At 44.6% G+C, this 7,237-nt stretch overlaps 1 long non-coding RNA gene across 9 annotated transcripts; it reads left to right on the top strand.

The window, feature by feature from the left end:
• Positions 1-1,611: 1,611 nt before the first annotated feature.
• LOC119266508 lies at positions 1,612-7,237 on the top strand. Of its 9 annotated transcripts, none has more exons than XR_005132041.1 (6): positions 1,612-2,365; positions 2,455-2,563; positions 2,665-2,755; positions 2,865-3,506; positions 4,592-5,994; positions 6,181-7,183. It is a non-coding gene; the product is annotated as an uncharacterized LOC119266508 (long non-coding RNA). The 9 variants fall into 9 exon arrangements; XR_005132034.1 differs by adding an exon at positions 7,190-7,237 and having other exon boundaries at positions 1,614-2,365; positions 2,865-5,994; positions 6,181-6,259; XR_005132040.1 differs by having other exon boundaries at positions 1,614-2,365; positions 2,865-2,940; positions 3,060-5,994; positions 6,181-7,181.

Here is a 7,237-nt window from a genome sequence, read left to right as displayed (position 1 = left end):
CCTAGGTGAAAAGGGTGAAAAATATCCCCTGTCACCGCGCGCGCGGAAAGGCCTATGCAAACAGTTGCCTCTAAGTGCTCGTGTGCACAAACAGAATAATTTCGATTGAAATGAAGACGTACTAATTTTGAAATGAAGACGTGAGTTCATCGTTTCTCATCTAAATTTTTCACACGTAAACCAATCACAATTTAACCACGGGTTTGATTTGTTGGCGCATTTTAGGTCTCGTGTGCTATATGTAAGACATTTTTTGGCATTTACCGTGCATGTTTGCATATAAATCAATTCCTAACCGGACTGCATTTCCTGTCAAAAGGGATGAGGATTGCCGTTCGATCTGGGAGCATGCAACGGTGCAGATGTGCGATCCATGGGGTTTGGGTTCTGGCCAATTAGAACGCATGACTCAGATCGCACGCGCAACGAGGGGGGCATCGACCACGGTTTGGTAGGCACACGACTTTCATGTGTGAACCGTGTGCTATTTGAAAACATTTTTTTGGGAGGGGCTATTTGAAAACATGTACATGTTTTGTCGAAAGGGATGAGGATCGCCCTTCGATCAAGGAGAATCCTACGGTGCAGACGTACGATATGTGGGGTTTGGGTTCTGGCCAATCAGAACGCATGACTCAGATCGCGCGCGTGGCAGAGGGGGGGGGGTGCATCGGCCACGGTTTAGTGGACACACGACTTTCGTGAGTGAACCGTGTACTCTTTGCCACATCATCATATTTTCTATTCCCGGGTGCACGATACCGTCTATAATACTCCCACTATAGCCACCCTAATAAGGCTGGTCATAATATGGGAGTATCAAGCGGTATGATGCATGCCAACTAGACTTTTTGGATGATGTGGCACATAGTTAAATGATGAAAGAGAGGGTTTGTGGTATCATATCATGATGCTGTATCATATTAAATGTTGTACTACTTTGTGTCATGCATGGTAATTAATAAGGAACCTAAGATACTAACTCATGATACTACGCATGCACACATTACAGAGGTATTGCCGATCATATACTAGTATCATGCATATATACTCCCTCCTTTCCAGTTTATAGGCTTATTTCAAAATTTTAGTTTTTTCATTTTATAAGGCTCAATTTGGTTGTTCCCCATCACATGTCCAGATTCAAGGTGCATTAAATCATTGCATGCAAGTATTAAGAGAAAGTTGACCAATGCATGTACTTTATATATGCATGCATGTATTGCAATTAATACATTGTAAAAAATAAATTTTTGAGGAAAACAAAAGCATCAATTGGGTGTTCTTGCAAACTACAAAAGGTATTCCACCACTCACCATCTACCTTGGTTGGTGAGATTTTTGAATTGAGCCCTATAAGGCTGGTTGTAATGGGGAGTATCATATATATATATATATACTAGTAGTATCATGCATATATATATATATATCTACTCCTAATGTCTTAGTTGGTAGGTCGCGTTCCGGGTTTTATTTTCGTCCCACCATTTTCGTCCAGTTTTTTTCGTCCTCAATCCCACCTCCCACTTCCCGGTACCAAAAAGAAAACCAACCAAAACCAAGTAAAAAGGGAGCGATGCCTCTAGTCCTCGCACGCCTCGCACTCGCATGCCTCAATGAAAAAAGACCAGCGAAAAAAGACCTACGAAAGAAGACCTACGAAAGAAAAAACAACGACAAAAAATCAGGAGACTCGCACGCATGAGCGAGGCCTCCAGATCCCTTCGCCACCGCCCGACGCCGCCAGCCCCGTCCACCTCCCTGGCTCCCGGCGGCGCCCGCTCCCCATCTCCTCCTGCGATCCTGGCGTCGCCTCGCCCCACCTTCTCCCTCACTCCCGGCACCACCCCGCCCCCACCTTCTCCCTCACCACTGGCGCCGCCCAACCCCCAACCTTCCTGGATCCCGGTGCTGCCCCGCCCCCACCTCCTCCCTCGCTCCCGACCGCCCATGCCGCCTATGCGCGCCCCTCCCTCAGCCCACCGGCGACCTCCCATCCTCCACCGTCTACCCCACCGTCGGATCTCCTCCTCCCCTCTCCTTCTCTCCCTCGCGGATGCGTCAAACGCACAAAATTTCCCTCCTCGCGGCCAGAACCCTAGCTCGTGCCTGTGGGGACTGGGCTGGAGGTGCGGCACGGGATTCGCACCGCAAGATTCGCCAGCGATGAGTCCAACAGGTCGTCGAATCAGGGAACGGGATGGCGCACCCTGCTGCAGCCGCCGGTCGGGACGAGCGCGGCGGCGATGAACGTCAGTGCGCCTCCATTTTCTCGACCTCCAAGGACGCGGGCGCCGGATTTGTTCTCGCCTGACCAGCCTCGGTATCCAACTCCCTACAGCCACCACCGGCATTGACTCCCAAGGTTCGATCCGCCTCTCGCCTTTCCTCTTTCGATTCACCCCGTTGATTTGTGTGCGATCGATTTGCGTTTTTTACGATTCCAAATAGCAGGCGAGGATGACGACGCTGCCAAAGATGACGAGGCCCCGAGCTCGAGCATGACCACTACGACACACTGCACAAAGGCCCCTGCTTCCTGCCCGCCCTTCCCTTTGCTTGGGTAGCTCCTCCCTCTCCCTCTCCTTTAAAGAACTAATATTTAGTTTCATTGCTTTTGTGTGTGCAAACGTTTTGACCGCCTCCATATGGCTGTTTATGTAGAAGATAGCTCTCTCCAGATGTTGTTCCTGTCCTTCTCCTTGGTTGTTGAGCGCTGCACTCACTCATGTATGCAGGTTGAGTCCAAGCACAAGTAAGCACCATTATGTATGCTGAAAGACGACTCTGTTCAAATATTCTTTTTCTATCCTGGTTTGTCGATTTGTGTGTGATTGATTTGTGTTTTTTCCGATTTCAAACAGTAGGTGAGAAGACGACGGTGACGCAGAGGAGGATGAGGACCCGCGCTCCAGCCCGACCACGACTATGCACCGCACGGTCCCTGCTTCCTGGCTGTCGCCAATTACCCCCTTCCCTTTACAGTATTACTCTATTTGTTTTCATTGCTTTTCACCTAGTTTTGCACACTTTCTGGCCCTTCATTTTTTTGTGTGCAGATGTTCTGATCGCCTCCATACGGTTGTTTCCGTCCTCCTGCTCGTGCTGTCTCCATCCTCCTGCTCAAGTTGTCGCCGTCGCCTCCCATCCTTCATGGCCTGCGTGTGTGCGCCCACTGTTGGAGGACGATGTTGAACATGAAGCGGAGCCCAGCCGGAGCGGTCTGACGCGGTGGTCGTGGCCAAGGAGCGGTGGTCGATGCCATGGAGCAGGGGCCCTCGGTCGCCTGCACATCGGCTGCATTCCGAACTAATGCTTTCTGCAACTGCAATGTTCCCCTTCACATTGTATCTTGTGTAGGCAGAAGGAATGCAGCTCAGTGACGGCGTCAGCTACAACTGGATCGATGTCCTGAAGGCTTTTACTAAGAAGATGAAGAATTTTCTAGAATAGTGTCCATCAACAAAGAGTCTTACTACTACCGGTTGGAGAGGCTCTATCCTCAGGTGATTGATTACTTAAGAAGTATACTGAATTATGATATCCATCGATCTAATTTTGTATAGGAAGTTTGAAAAACTAAAGAATTTATGGTACATGATTTGATTTACTCATTTAGATTTTAGTAAATTGTGACCGGAAGTTTTTTTTCACAAAACTAGTGCACCACCCTTTCTACACACATCATTCATGGATTGGCAGACTAAAGGTTCTATTCAACATCTTTGGTGGATTGCATAAATGGGCTAGAGTAAAAATAGACCAGAATTGTTATATGTGCTTAGGGAAGTGGGATTAGATCAAGATTTTTTTGACAAAATGAGAAATCAATGGCTCAAGGAGAGTAAGCCCAAAGAGATAAGTATTGTTTTCCTTTAGTAGCTTGTTGCATAATTCATTCAAACATATTTAGAGTGGAGCAGGAATATTCAAACAAGGAAATGTACACAATATCTGTTAGTATACATGTGACACTTTCCCGTCTTTCGACTAATGATTGCCTCCTGCCAGGTATCACTAATAGCACATTCATCACATCATTTGTGTAGCTCATTCTGGTGTAAGTCGGGCCAATTTAGAAAAGATTTTAAAGCAGATTCATACAGGTTATAGAAGTCAGAGTCAAATAGTATAATAAGTGATTTGTTTCTGCATAATTTCTAATTGATCGTCTTCTAAGGATAAATGGAACTGCTACCTTTCCTCTCTCCAATAAACTATTAGACCCTGCTTGTAACTATTTTTCATCTTGGTGTGATTTATAAGGGAGGCCATGCCATTAGTTTTTTGTTATTACATGCTGTGATGACCCCGATTCATTGATGTATAGTGTCGTATGTTGTCAATTACCTAATATGGTAGTATCACTTCTCCTGGTTTGCCTTGGTCTGAAATCTGACTTTTGGACTGATTGTAGTCAATCTGAATTAGTGAGGTTCTTTTTTCCAACTGTCCTTGTTCAGTTCTCTACATTATCATGCATTTCCTTTGGTTTAAAGATGTCATGATGTTCACCAAGGCAGAGAAGAAATGTTTTAAAGTTGTCCCTTCAATTGAAACAAGTACGACTTGGTCCTTAGTGCCTATGCAGACATGAAAACGGAAGGTCGAGAGGTTTAAATATGTCATGATGTTTACAATTGCGGATATCCTGCTTCAGGTACTTGCCTGATAACTCACAATTTCAACGCAGAAGTTACTAATCTATAAGACATGCCCTCTCTCGTTCAATGATGTCCTGAAATTTTCACACAAAGCTTTGTAATCTTGCCAAGTCACAAGAGAGCCAAGTAATCATGCGAATTTTCAGAGAACTTCAAGTGGCATGCCACCATTTGCAATGGTTGTGATGTAGTGATAATTAATAAACTGCAGGCCTTCTAAATATTCTAAAGTTGCATATCTAAGAGCATATTATATTTCTCATAAACAACTGGAGTTAAGCTTCTATCCTCTTCCTGTCTTGAAGGAATTATCTGTTGAGTAAGCTATAGTCTCTTTGTTTGACTAGCTAGGCTGTGTTACATACATGTATAAGATGATGCTTCTGTGGCTATAACTGGTGCCTGCCGCGCTAAATAGGAAACACCCTATTAATTACCCACCTCAATTTCATTAGTGCGTCCGGCCTGTGAATTTTACCCCAGACTATAAATCCCCTCCAAACGAAACCCTATAGGTGTACTATGACTCTTAATAGTGTATCCTTATAGAAGTCAGTGTGTTGGGTTATTTTTTGGTGTGGTTAGAGAACTCGACTCCATTTGGAATGAGGGTTTGAGTCTTATTTTTCCTAAACCTTTGAGAGGCAGAGCCATGGAAATATTTTGTGCTCTCATTCCTCTGGATGGAAGCTCTAACTTTTCCTATTTGTTTCCAATAAGCTACTTTCTTCGAGATTGTGCAATGAACAATTTTGATGATAAGGGATCGTAGAGCCTCGGGTGACTAGCATTAAGATAGGAAGGCTGTTGCCGCCCTTGTCCCTTGCTGCTAGGTTGCCATGGTGGCGTCAATCACTGGCTTATTTAGAACAATAGTTAGTGGATTTTGTGATAATGGTGAGGGCCGAGAGTGAGAGGGACGGGGTTGGGATTGGTCTGATGCATGCGTGAAATTATTTCACCACTTCAGAAAATATGGCAAATTGTATTTCATTAGAGATTGATTTACAGCAAATTGCATGAGCGAGTGGTTCATGCATTTTTCATCAAGTCGTACATTTTCTTGGTTATGACATAAGGGTAAATGTACTGGTTGGTTGCTTCAAGACTTAATAACAGACACTATGACAATGGCTCAAGAGATATTAGATCTACCTTCTTGGCTGGGGGCATTATGGGTGGCGCACGCCTCAGCCCCCTTGATGGCCGTGGTGGATGGACATGAACACGAGGGGGGATCAGGGCGGAGAGCAGGGTGGTTGGCGGGGGACTCATCCTTGGCAGTTCATGGGAAAGTACGGTGTGAAGCAGAGGGGGCGCCATGGCGAAGGTGAGGTAGCCGTCATCCGGTCATCTGTACTCCTAATGTCTTAGTTGGTAGTCTCCGCTCACCGGTTAAATTTCGTCCCACCAACACTGTTTTTTTCGTCCTCCCTCCCACCTCCCACTCCCAGCTATTTCCACCGGCTTTATTTTATGTGATCTGAATCTGAGCGAGTCTTAAATTTTGGTGCAGTGTGAAAGGAGGAAAATGGTTCCCGGAAAGCAGGTAGATCTACACCTTGAGAGATGGCATTTTGCGGTACATTGTTTAGGTAAGGATATTGTGCTTTCTTCTGAAAACTCTAGACTGTCGACAAGATTGATTTGTGTTCCATTTTTAAAAAATTACTTAGAATCCTGCTTCTGGCAATACTACTATGAACTGGCATACCTCGTGATCATGAGAGGGTGACAAGTTCCTGATCCCCAAGAACACCCTCATGTGCGGCTGTCGTTCATCGGACAAGACATCTCTGACGACTTAGCCACACAGTGAACCTAAGTTTGTCATGGGAGGATGTCACCTTGGACTGGAGCAACAGACGTCAAAAATTTACCAGGAAAAAAGGCTCACAAATAAGAGTGACCCAAACACAAATTGTCGTACGTTTGCAATTAAACTCTTAGTAGCAGCTTGATTCTTACTATTGTTACTTTGGTGGTGGGTATAATTAGTCATGTAGTAGCATCTTAGCTTCATCTTATTTCTTAAGAACATATCTAGCTATCAGATCTTCAAGAGTACACCATAAAAATTGAAACGCCTATCAGCTTCATAGAAGAAAGTTAGTCTTATGATAGAAGAAAGGCCCATCAGCCCTTACAGTGCCTTATTGGTTAGCGACTGCTTTTCAGGCTCAACTGATTACTGACTACGTCCAACAACATATGACTGACATGACCAAGTAGAAGTAAATTTCGTTGTGATCAAGATGGTGCCTTTATTTTGGAAAACACGATTGAGATGGGTAGGCGCATGGGCATCTCACCGGAACAAATAGACATACTGATTTCACTCATACACAGGTTGATTATATTATACGGTCAACTCACGAAGTAGCCGGATACCTTCTGCTTGAAGTTTGAAAGCCATTAGCATGCTAAATTATATGGATGTGCTGGTCTTGACATGTGTGCACGTACATTGTAAAATAAACTTGAGTAATGATTAATACCTTGTTTACTCTTTGTTTGCTTTACAGGTATTTGGAGTATCTATTATGTTTCAGAATTTCTTGAACTATGGTATC

Source organism: Triticum dicoccoides, chromosome 1A (assembly GCF_002162155.2).
Source record: "Triticum dicoccoides isolate Atlit2015 ecotype Zavitan chromosome 1A, WEW_v2.0, whole genome shotgun sequence".
Classification (NCBI taxonomy): Eukaryota; Viridiplantae; Streptophyta; class Magnoliopsida; order Poales; family Poaceae; genus Triticum; species Triticum dicoccoides.
This window is presented reverse-complemented; position numbering and strand designations above follow the sequence as displayed.